The sequence below is a fragment of the Pteropus alecto genome, unplaced genomic scaffold (assembly GCF_000325575.1).
Source record: "Pteropus alecto unplaced genomic scaffold, ASM32557v1 scaffold124, whole genome shotgun sequence".
Classification (NCBI taxonomy): Eukaryota; Metazoa; Chordata; class Mammalia; order Chiroptera; family Pteropodidae; genus Pteropus; species Pteropus alecto.
The window spans coordinates 1,054,329-1,066,743 of NW_006435779.1; the positions used below are offsets into that span (position 1 = coordinate 1,054,329).

At 51.9% G+C, this 12,415-nt stretch overlaps 1 protein-coding gene across 1 annotated transcript in view; it reads left to right on the forward strand.

Annotated features, from left to right (window-relative positions):
* CHCHD6 (coiled-coil-helix-coiled-coil-helix domain containing 6) overlaps positions 1-12,415 on the forward strand; it is a 239,646-nt gene that overhangs the window by 223,382 nt on the left and 3,849 nt on the right. The gene's annotated exons all lie outside the window — the stretch shown is intronic.

Here is a 12,415-nt window from a genome sequence, read left to right on the forward strand (position 1 = left end):
TTGTTCCAGAAAAGGAAGGATAGGAGCCAAGGTGTAGACTGGGGGAACTCAGGACATGTCTAGGGGATGCTCGCAGAGCACTCCCTCACCACCTATTTGTTTATCACCTGCTGTGTGCAGCACTGGCCAGGGCTGGGAATGAATGAGCACTGAGAGAAGTTTATAGGCCAGAGAACAAACAGAAGTGTGGCCCATGATAGCTCTGCATCCTGTGGACCCCACAGGCAGGCTCCTGGCAGGCACATCTGCAGGCATGGCGTGGACATAGAGTATACCTTCAGCTGTAGCACTGCAGTTCCCAGCACAAAAGCACCTTGGTCTTCCTTAGGGGCTGGGGGTCTTTGCAGCAGAGGGGGATGGAGCTGTGCCATGAAGGCAGATCCATCTGCCAGGCAGCCTGATGGCCAGGGGCTTGGCGACCAGGGGCATGGGAGCAGAGGGAGTCATGTGCAGGGATCCTGAGGCCCGAGAGAGCAAGTGTGTTCAGGAGGCAAAAGCAGATCCAGTGTTAGAGCAGAGACTATGGCTGAAGTATGGCAAGAGCCCATGCAGGGCAATAAGGTAAATGATGAAGGGCTTTGAGCACCATGTAAAGGGCACTGGATTCCATTAGTAGGAGCCAAGCTGCGGACCAGCTCACAGTTCAGTTACTTGTTAGTCGCATTGGGGACAGAGTGGAGGGCGGGCTAGAGGAAGTAGGGAGACTCTAAGAAACCAGTGTAGAGTCCAGGACAAGTGGTGGGGAGTCTGAATTAGAACACAGGACACAGGAAAATGAGAACAGGTACCTAAGAGATTTGGGAGCCAGAGTAAGCGGGGCTCTGCCCCCTACTTTTATGGCTCCAGTGTGAGCCTCGCCTCCTCCGGGCAGCCTCCCTCTCCTCTGGTACCCTTGACCAGAGTGACCCCCAGGCAGAGTCCTGTCAGTGCTGCATGCCTCCCCTCCAGTTTATAGCTCCACATTTATTTGTGTGATATTTCTGCTCTTCTACATTAAAGGCTTCATGAGGGCAGGGATGAGTCCTGGCTTTGTTCCCTGTAGGCCCCCTCACTATCCCTCATGGTGCTTGGCTCATAGAAACCATTCGCATATTGGCACAGATGTGGATGAACAGGTGAACAGAGAGACAAGCAAACTCATATGATGACAAGAACTGTGGCAAAGAGTCAGGGAACTGGAGTGAACCCAGATGGGTACCTGAGAGAGGCCAGCAGCTGATCAATAATGGGATGGGGTGGAGAAGGTGTTAGACCACTTAGGCCCAGAGAATAAGGGGTTTGCCTCATTTGGTGTGGAGTCAGGAAAACAGAAGCCACTTGGTGTATTCTCGGTCTAAAGGGTTTAATACAGGATCTAGGGGCTTACCCTAGCACTGAGAGAGATGCAAGAGGTCGGGAGCTACTGCTAGAGGTCAGGGGGCAGACCTGGAAGATCTCAGCCCTTTCGTTCTCCAGAACTCCTGGAAAACCCGCTGGAATTCTCCAGCATCTCTGAGAAGCTCCATTCAGCTGTCTCCACCTCCATGAGTGAAGTGGGTGGTTCTCAAGACTGACTGGAAACTGCTGTGGGTCCCTTGCTCCGGCTCCACCCACAACTGCAGACAAATGGCTTCTCCTTTTCCCCTCTCTTTCAAATCTTACATGGTTCCTCTTGCTGGCACACTGTAGCCTGGAACTCCACTGGAAGGGGCTTGGGTCTGGGGATTGGGGAACGGTTGTGACTGTTGTGTGTGGTCTGCTGTGGTGACTCCAGTCAAAGCTCTCTTCTTTAGACTAAGGGTCTTTTTACTTATGCAAATCCACTAAGACTTGAGCAGGTCACCCCATGTCTCATTCCCAAGGACACCTTGGCCAGGCAGCCCCCAGCAGATTTCTACTGCCTCTTTCAGAGGCTGGGCTCTGAGGTCATCAGCACTGCCTGGATTCTTCCTATGAGTTTGGGACCTATCTCCAATGCTGCATCTCCCACCTCAGGCTTGGACTGTGAAGAATAGCCACCACAGACATTTTGAGGGCACTGGCACCCCCTCAGCACTGTGGCCCTTGATGCCTTGGGGACGTATTCCCAAGGATGAGTGAGCAGACCACCTGTCCTAAGTGCTAGCACCTGGATTCCTTCCTCTATGCACGCATTGTGCAGGTGCAGTGTGATGGCCTCCGCCAGCTGCCCCGGCTGGCCAACATGCGAATCCAGAGCCACTGCTCATGTGTCACATCGGCAAACAACCTGCCTCAAGTTACATCCTTCCCTCCCAAGCTCCACGTCACATAGCCCCCTGTAGTTCTCTTGTGTGCATGTATCTCCTCCTGTGTCAGATGGAGTTCTCGTCTCCTGGGTTAGAGAGTAGTTGTGGGTCTGGAAGCAAGGTGGGGGAGCCTTGATATGACTCAGTGCTCCCTGGAAGGTGACTGCCCCCTGGCCTCAAGGCAGAAGGACGCTGATTTCTTCTTCAAGCTGTGGTGGCTTGGTTGCCACAGTGAGAAGCTGGCCTCTGTGCCTTAGGGACATGGGTGAGTCCCTGGGGCTGGGGCTGGGGCTGAGGCTTTGTTTCTTGAAGGTCTGGCACACTGTAGGCCAGTAAATAGTGTCACTTGACTGAGGAAGTGCCCTTCATTTCCCTGAGGCAGCACGATGGAGTTGCTAAGCCTGCACAGTGGTGTTCCCCATGGAAAGGTTTTATGGGAGGAGGGAGGGCAAGCCAAGCAGAGTGGATCTGGTCAGGCCTTTGTAGTAGGCCCCAGGAGCTTTGCCTGTGGGCACGGCTCAGGCTGAAGCACAGAGCCGGAATGGCAGGCCCAGGCCTTTGGCCATCCTTTCACAAGAAGCCCTGAGCCAGGGCATCTGTGGAGTCATGCTTAGAGTGGGTCCTCCACTTGGTGTTGGCCGGGAGGCAAGCTGGAGGGCAGACTACAGGGAAAGTGATAAACCAATCAGAAGCTGACTGAAGTTGCCCCGGTGAGAGACAGCGAGGACTCAGAGGGAAAGCGTGGAGAAAGAAGTGCCAGCCCTCAGAGTGAGATCCTAGAGGCCTTACATGCTGTCGCTGGTGCGGGCTCCCTCCTCTGCTGAGGGCCGGTGCTGGGGGAGGTGGTGTCCTGAAAGCTTCCAGCAGCCCCAAGCAGAACACGCTGGGGTCCTGGGATCCCCCTGCTCCAGGGCCAAGGCTGCTGAGGGACAGCAACGTAGGCCTCTCGTCAGCAGAAACAGTGCCAGAAAGCTCTTCAGCCGCAAGTGGTCTTGGTGTGGTTCTCCTCAGACACCAGACACCACTGTGACCCTGCCTCTTCCTTCCTCATCACGAATGCCCAGAAGGTGCCCACCCACGTCCATTCTACAAGGCTAGTGAATCGGGAGGAGTGCTTAAGGGAAAGTGTGCATCCTCTATTCTTTTTGCAACAAAGGAACAAAGCCAGGAATGGCCCTTCCCCATTCCGTGTACATGTGTGTGCATGTACATGTATGTGTGTGTGAAGGGATAGTCCCAAGAAGGAATTCTGTCACAGGCAGCCTCTCTTTCGCTGACTAAGAGGCAGCCAGAGGCCAGTTTATGTTTTGTATCATCTTGGGAGCAGAGCTCTCCCTTGTCTCTCAGCCTCTCAGCAGAAGGGCCCTCTTGTCAGGCCTAGGCTCTTGGAATAGCTGCCTCCCACCTGAGGGATTGGGGCAGCTGGAGGTAAGTATCAAGCAGCTGATAGTGATCCTTCATAGCATGTTGATTGGTGGCAGGATCTTTGGGTTCCACTTACCCGGGCTGAATGGCACATCGTCGATAGCAGTCAGTTAACCAAGTCCTTAGTAACCAACTGTTCTCGTCAGCACCTCAGCCCTAGTTATGAGTTAAAACAGAAACGTCTCCTAAATAACTAGATTGGAGCTGACGAAGATGAATGTCTAATTCACTTGGAATCTCCTTAGTGCTGCCTGTAATAAAAAGCCTGCTCCATGTAGTCACCCCCCTGCCGATGTTTCTCTGAAATTAAATATCAGGAGGACATATAATAGCCCAATTCCACACCAGGCCAATGTTATCAGATTGATGTCAGCAGTGATAATAGAAGGAGAAGTTGATGTGATTCATTTATTAAATAAGAGAGCACAGAGGGTATGGGGCTTCGCATATGAGAACGCTGCATGCACTCAGGCAGAAGACCCTTTCCCAGCCATCTGAGTCCTCAGATGTTATCCCTCCTCTGCCCAGGCCAGCTGCACCAGTGGGACAATTTACTCCCTTTCCTTTTTTCTTCCCACCAGTCGACACTGCTCTTTGTTCTCAGCTTCGCTTGGCCCTGCATTCATCATCTTCCTTCCTCATTCTTCCTCCTGTGGATCCAGGCCTGCCAGTGCCCCCTCACCAGCCCTCCCCAGCTCCCCACGTGGCCCTGCCTACTGTGTAGTTTGGGGCAAGCATCTTCTGTTTCTTCTTGGTTGTTTTGTTTCTTTCTTGGTTGTTTCTTCTTTAGAATGTTTTGGAATTTTCCAAAAGCAGAGCAGAGCTAAGATGGACACAGTATGGAGAGCAAGGGCCTTGGAGCCAAACACATCAAGCTGTTATCCTAGCTCAATCTCACTGCTGTATGACCTCAGGCAAGTCACTTAACTTCTCTGAGACTAGTATCTCCATCTACAGAAAGGGCCAGTAACACCCCACTCATAGGATTGTTGTGGGTATGCTTGGGACCTGGCACGCAGTAGGCCCTGGTAGATATTAATTCTCAGAATGATCAGGACCACAGATATAATCTCAGATGAGGCAGGATTTTCCACCTTTACTGTTTACTGAGATACGTGTGCCCCCTGTCATCCCTCCTCCCATAGCCTTATTCTTACCCAAATCCCCCCTCCAGGGAGGGTTTCCCTGGGAGCATGGGGAGCAGCTCTACAGACCTGGTTGTGAATTACAGTTCCTCCACTGGCCAGGGCAGTGAAGGATGGCAAACCAGAGGAACCCAGTTCTTTTCTAAACGGAGATAGTACCCCACAGGAGTGACAGAGATCAGACAGTGTGCAGACCACAAGGCCTGGCACTTGCAGGATACTCATTAAAGGGTTGCTGTCTGTTAGAAAGTGACTAACCCCTCACCTGCCTCCCACAAACATCCACTCATCTGGCACTCCTAACTCTGCCTCTGGAGGCCAGGTCAGATCCCTTTCCTTTGTGGCTGAGTGCATGTGTTTCCTAGGGCTGCTGTGACCTTTGTACAACAGGACTTGCTTTTCCTGAAGACAGGAGAGGGATTCTGTTCCATGCCTTTCTCCCGGTTTTCGATGTTACTGGTAGACCTTGGCTTTCCTTGGCTTGTAGATGCATCACTCCAGTCTCTGCCTCAGTCATCATGTTGCCTTCTCCCTGTATCTGTGTTTCTGTGTCTCTTTTCTTCTCGTAAGACACCAGGCACACTGGATTAGGAGCCCTCCCTATCCCAGAATGACCTCATTCTAACTAATTTTATCTGCAATGACCCTGTTTCTAATTAATGTAACATTCTGAAGTTCCCAGAAGGACATGATTCTGTGGGGAGACTCTCCAATCCATTGACCTTCGTGTGTGTTTAGATAGTTCTCAGGAGCCCTTGACCCCACAACCTTACCACATTGTCTTCTCTAGACCACCTTTTTGGCTGCAGATGATAGACACCCAGTCCCAGCTAACATAAGGCAAAGATTGAGTGTATTAGCTTGCGTTACAGGAAAGCAGAAAGCAGTTCCTAACTGTACATCGAGAAGATGGTGTGAGAGTTTGTTTCCCTCTTGGCCATGGCTGTGGCTGTTGGAGGCCCAGTTTTAAGTCTTCTGTGTGGGGGGCATGGTTTCGGCCCTGTACCTTTCATTGAGCCCTTGAGGCTGTGGGACTGGACTGTGCTAGCCCAAGTTTGATTGTGTGGACCAGGGCAGGCAGAGCCCCGTGGAAACTACAAAGGGCATATCTGCTTCATTAGCGATTGTGCACTGATGGATGAGCACGGGGCACAGTCACTGCCTCATAAAGTTGAGTTCCCTTCCTCCTGACACCTCTGCATGGCAGAATCTGGGCAACAGTCATTGGGGCACTCCCTTCATCGCACACCAAATCATATACTTTATCCTGCAGCTCTAAGCCCTGTGTGGGGACAGACAGGTAGACATGTCAGAATCCACTGGTATTCATGCCAGTGAGGACACACTGGAGAGGCTCTGGCCTGTGGATGGGGGAGGAAGACCAGAGAGAAGGAACTGATATAGACAGGAAGAGTCCCTGGGTCCCAGGCCATGTTCTGGGTGCCTCCCCATGGTATAACTTTGTACCTGGGGGGAATTGGGAGTGAGGCCAAGAGGCCAACAGGCCACCAAAGGCCTGAGACCAACACCCTCATCCAGCTCATGAGGTGCTGGGGACACAATATCCTCTTAGGACATTTGAGTTAGTGGTACAGTGACTTCAATGAAACAGCTAAACATGATAATAGATGGCAATAACAGGGCCTATGGGGTCACTCACGGGCCCTGGGACCATTGGAGGGCAGCGAGTCTGAAGTAAAGCTTAGATCTGACTGCTGGCCTATTTGTCCAGTGGTGAGCATGAGCAAGCTTCTGGGTCTCTCTGAGCCAGTTTCTTCATTTAGGATGAACTAAGGAAAAGTATGGTTTCTACCTTATAGGGTAATGCTTAGCACAGGGTCCAGTGAGCTGTACTCATCCGAGAAATGGGTTTTTAAACTGGCTTGGTGTTTTAGAAATCTGCAGCCTGCTTTACATTCTTGAAAAACCACTGACTGCAGTGGAGAGGATGGGTGGAGACAAGGAGTTTAAGCAGCTGCTGTAATGATGATGGGGACAAGGGGATGGATTGGGAGCTTCTGGGAGATAAGACCTAGGGCATCTTCAGTATGGTGAGAAGTAGGAGTGGGCTGTGGGGGAAGTCAGGGATGACTAGGTGTCCAGCCAGGCTAGTAGTGTTTAGGCTGTCACCCAAGGTAAAAGTGCAAGAGTTGGTGCACTGGGGCAAGGACCAGGCCTGTGGGCCATCTACTGGGCTGTGTGGCTGGCAGTGCCCATACAGGCACAGGCCTGGAGTGCTGGCCCAGACCCTGGGCTGTGAGCCTGTGTGCTGGCGTGCTAGGAGAGGGTTAGCAGAGCAGAGTCAGAATTGAGCCTCCTAGCCTTGGGAACAGGTGGTCCAGCTGGCTGAGTGGGTGGGGTGAGCAAGAAGAGCTGATGAAGCTAGCCTGGGAACCAGGGGTTAGCGGGAAGGGAACTCGGGAAGTGCTTCTAGGAAAGGAAGGTTGGCTGAGAGAGGATAAGAAGAGTGTGTTTTCAGTGGAGAAAGAAGAAAGGCGAAGGTCTAAGAGAGAAAGGCCAATAGGAGAGACCATCAGGTGCTGGTGGTGAGAAGGAATCACTGATTGGCTTTGTAGAATGACCCCTCCCATAGGCGGAGGCAGGGGTATGTGAAGCCGGGTTGCGCTGTGCCCTCAGTTCACTGATGGCCCAAGGGGGCACAAGGAGGCAGACTCTGGGACTGCAGGGAGTGGCAATAGGGAGAGAAGCTGGGAGGACAAGGGAGAAGCTGTGGGGGAGTTCAAAGAGAGCTGGGTCTCGGAAGCCCTGAGCACTAGAGGGGAGAGGAGCACCTTCTACATGGAACATCTTGGCCAGTTGGAAGGATTGGGGGAGTCTGCTCTGGGAACCACCCAGTACTGGAGCGGAGGCAGGGCGGGGTGCAGAACAGGAGGACATAGGCAGTTTTAGCCTCTACGAACCTGAGCCAGAAGCCCCAGGAGAGAGTCTGAGGGGGATAGAAGGCCCCTGGGGATGGAGGATGAAGGATGGTTGGAGGCAGGGACAGCAGTGAGAGGCATTTAGAGCTACTCAGGTCAGGGTAGGTTAGGTCACCAGGGAAGAAGAGGATAAGTTTCTGAGCCGTTTGGGAGTTGGATTGGATACAGCTTCAGTCTTTATCCGAGAGAGGCAGGGTTGACACAGTAAGAAGGTAAGGGAGAGACATCTAGAATGGCATCAGAGGGAGACATCTGGAAAGAAAGTAGAGGGACACATCTAGAATGAAGGCTGGAGGAGAGACATCTAGAATGGCTCCAGGTTTCCAACTGGGATGTGTGACTGGAGGCATAGTGATGCTGCAACTCACTGAAACAGGAACTAGAGAGGGGAAGGGAGTTCCTTGGTGCTAGATGGTAAGTTCCACTGAGGACACAGTGTGTCGAGGTAATGTGGGAAGCTCAGGTGGAAACTTCAGGGGCTGGCGAGGTACAGGGGTCTTGAGCTCCAGAAGGTGAATTGGGCCTGGGGCTTTGCAGTTTGGGGGAGGAAAAGTTCAAGAGTTGGGGCTGGAGTAAGTGGGAGAGCTATCCCAGGGGTCTATGCAGCAAAGAAAAGGTGTGAGGGGCCTTTGTGCCCCAAGGGGGTGGGGTGGACAACAGCGGCCTTGATGTGGAAGGGTGTCCAGTGAATGGTGCCTAGTGATGAGAGCTATGCCCTCTTCTCAGACCAAGAATTGGGCTATCTGGAGGATTCAAGGGCAGCTCTTCACCACTGTCCTTGTAGACCTGACCACGTGTGGTGTTGTGGGATGGGAGGAAGGAGTGTGTTTTTATTTCTGGCTAATACTTTGCTTTTTTTCTGATGTTCTTATCACTGCTCTCATCATGGAAACATGTTATTACCACCAAGGAGGCAGCACGCCGGTTCATGGGCAGCATTGCTTGGGGGGAGATGCATGATACTGAATGTCCAGAGGTCATCATGGCATTGGCACAGCTTGCTACCATTTTTGTGACCTTCACTACCCAGCATCTGCTTTGTGCCCCCTGATGACCGGCCAGCCACGGGGCCCGTCATCTGAGTAGATAGGGCAGTGCTTGGATTTGAGTGGTCTCTGCTCCCCCATACCTGCCTGTGGCCCCCAGGGCTCCAGGTTTCCAGGGCTCCAGGTGGGGAGGCAGGGTATGGATGCCCTTTGTGCAAGCAGAGCAGGATTCAGCCCATTTCCTGAGTGCCTGTGACACCACCGGACCAGAGGCCTCACAGGTGACAAGTCCTGAGCAGCTGTGTGACCTCACCATCTGACCCCTGACCACACAGAGGAAGTGGCAAAGCTAGAGCTTTGCCCTGGGTTTGTAGAACACCAAAATCTGAATCTGTGTTCTGCCCAGTGGCCCACAGGGCACCAAGCTGAGTGGTCTACTGGCTCCTTGGAGAAGGGATGCCATGATTGGTGCCTTAAGTTTCCTGGGGAAAGAGGCACCAATGAGGCCTGGACAAGCTCTGAACTGGGTCTGGAATGATATGGATGCTTAGGTTATAGAGAGAAGAACATGTTCAGACAGGGTCCCACTGTCAAGCCCACATCTGGAATCCCAGCCGCCCAAAGCCTCCTTGTCTTAGCTCTGCTCCACCACGTGCCACCAGTAACCCCAGCCTCCCTTCCTCAACTCTTCTCCCAGTTCACTCGACCCCTGCCCCACCTTGATGTCTCACACTGATAGCCAGGTTGTTAGTGAGAGTGGCATTTCACAACATGCACTATCATACACACTCCTGTCTGGTCTTCATCAGCCTCGAGGCAGGCGGTATCCCCAGTTGTGCAGATGAAGAAAGTAAGGGCCAGGGAAGTGAGCGACGTACAGAGCAATACACATGAGTCTTCTGATTTGAGAGACATTATGTTAACCACTTCAAAGCCACATGAATCGTTAGGTGTTTATATACAAAGGGATGCTCATGGCAGTTGATGCCCTCAGACAGGACTTATCTCAATCCCTAGAAAGATCACAGCACTCTATAGATCCATTTTTTTGTGTGTGCATTTGAAGAACAGCTATTCACAAGACCGAATGTTTCTAAAAATCTGAGCAGTTTCTCATGCAGTGTGTACAAGGTTACGATGGACCAGGGCCAGGTGGGGCTGCGCTTGGAGTGGGTGCACCTGCTTTCACAAATGGTTTGATCCTAGTCCTAGGCCTGTCCTGCTTCAGAGAAAGCCTTTTATTTGGTGATCTGTGCTCTCCCTGTCCTATCCCATTCAGAGCCAGTTTGAAGGCAAATGGGTGAAATTTCTTCTAGTTGACATTTGCCTGCCATCCTGTTTCCTCATATTGTTCCTGATTAATCCCTGAGGAGAAAGGCCTCTGCAGTCCCAGAAGTGGTGCAGTGTGGCCCAGTTTCTCCTGAGCTGGGAGCTGAGCTGGGTGTTTGGTGAGGGTTGCCCTCAAAACACACAGGGGCCCTTGTCCAGGGACCTAAAATCAAAGGAGGAGGGGATAGAGGGAGAGAGACGAGTTATGACGAGACTGTTCTGCACATTTACAACCTGCAAGATGAATATCTCTGCTGTAGGTCTGGAGAGGGGGAGACTCCATGGGGTCACGGCTCTGGCTCCAGAACAACTCAGTCATACCACAGGGCCCAGGCCACATGAATCCTACCTGTCCTGTTTCAGGACACGTCTCTGCATAGACCTGTAATCCTCATACAGACCCGTAGCTCACAACAGCTCTGCCTCTACCGAGCCTGGTGCTTCCCCAACCAAGGAGGTTTGCCAGCCACCAGGCTACTGCCAGGGATAAGACCCTCCTGGGGCAGGGGGATCACATTATGATGGGGCGCTGCTTCAAGGGAGTACAAAGGAAGGTGTGCTAAAACCTGTGCTCTCAGGTGATTCTGCTTCAGGGGCAGCATCCGTGAGGAAGAACAGAGTAGGGCTTGTGTGAAGGACAACAGAGGTACCAGAAGAGAGCCCATGGAGAGACCCAGCCTCCCAGGCTACACCCTGCTGAGGACAGGTCTGAAATGGGAAAGCAGAGGCCCATGCCTCCCCAGAATGGAGAACCAGAGGTTAAAACAAAGAGGAGAAGGTAGTGCGATGGAGGGCGGAAAGCAAAGATTTATGACTTCACAGCTTTCCTAAAGGAGAACATCGGAACAAGTGGAACCGAAGCAGTAAGCACAATCAGAGACAGAACTTGCCCAAGATGGGATGCCCATCCAAAGGCTGGCTGTCCCAAGAAATCCATTTTAAAAGGCCCACGATTAGACATCCCTGTCAAAAATTTTTTACATGAAAGAATGAAGAGAAAATCTACAAGCATTGGGGGAAATCAGGTGGTCACCCCACTGTACCTGAGTTGTGGGCTGCCCCAGATAACTGCAGAGCCCAGTGGGAGGATCCCCTGAATCCAGGGAGCCCAGCTGTCTCCTGAGAAGAGACCCCATGTGTCCTCCTTAAGTAAGAAATCTCTAAGCCCTCATCCATGTGATGTGGACGTGAACCAGAACAGTGATGTCAGGGATGGGAATGGCCTCGTCCCTGTGGTCACATCCTCAGACCCTGATGGAATCACGTTGCCTGGGAGAGCCTGGCCAGCACGGCCTCCTCAGCTGTCCCTTCTACTCCCCTCCATTCCAGAAATGGGAAGGCTGTTTCTCCCGGCACACCCTTTACCTTCTGAGTCAAACCTCCGCGCTGGCGTGGTTTGGCAGTCATTCCTCCCACTTCTTTAGTTTAGAAACCATCATTTTTGTTCACACCCCAGGCCTGAGTCTTATTGGTCTTAGCTAAACATGGTCATTTCACTCCCCTCATTAGCAATGGTTTTAGGGATGGGCATATGACCCAGTTCTGGCCATTGGGTAAAGGAGAAAGCTGATGTTCGTGAGACAGGAGGCCTGAGATGACCGGCACCACGTGGGGATGGTTCTGGGAAAGGAGAGGGGATCTGGGCTGGTGTGGCATTATTGATGCCACAGCAGCACTGGAAGTGCAACCTCCAGACTCATAGTGAGACAGTAAATCCTGGGTATTTTACTCCCTAAGCTACTGAGTGGTCTTTTCCTTGCTGTTCATAACTGATCAACTCAGTGTCTCTGAATTATCTTAAAATAATAATAGTGCTGCTCCATTCCAGCACCAGCTGAATGACTAGATTCTTAAAATATAGAGATCCTGGGCCAGGAGAATTATTCACCTATAGGTCCACCCCAGCCCATCCCCCCACCCCCGCCGTGTGACAGGAGCAGAGCTGCATAAAGCACGCAGTGATCCTTTCACTGCTGAACACCCTGGGGAGTAGTTTTCTGTGTTTTTACAACTCCCTCTGAATGCCCTGAGCCATGGGTGGTGTTTATTCCGAAAGGTCCTATCAGGTGTTTTGATTCCATCTATGGCTGTGAAGGTGTCTATGTGGACCTGGCCTGAAAACTAAGTCAGAAAACCAATCTGTGGCAAGAGTGCAAGTTAAGCTGTGTAAAAAAATATATCCCACCTCCCCTACTTCCTCGGTGTGACCTTGGACAAATGACTTAAACTCTCTGTGCCCCAGTTTCCTGATTTGTAACAAGGGATGATAAATAATAGTGAGTACTGCACAGAGCTATTAGGAGTAGGTAAGTAGGGTGAGGGCCGGACAGGAAGACAGCATTGTG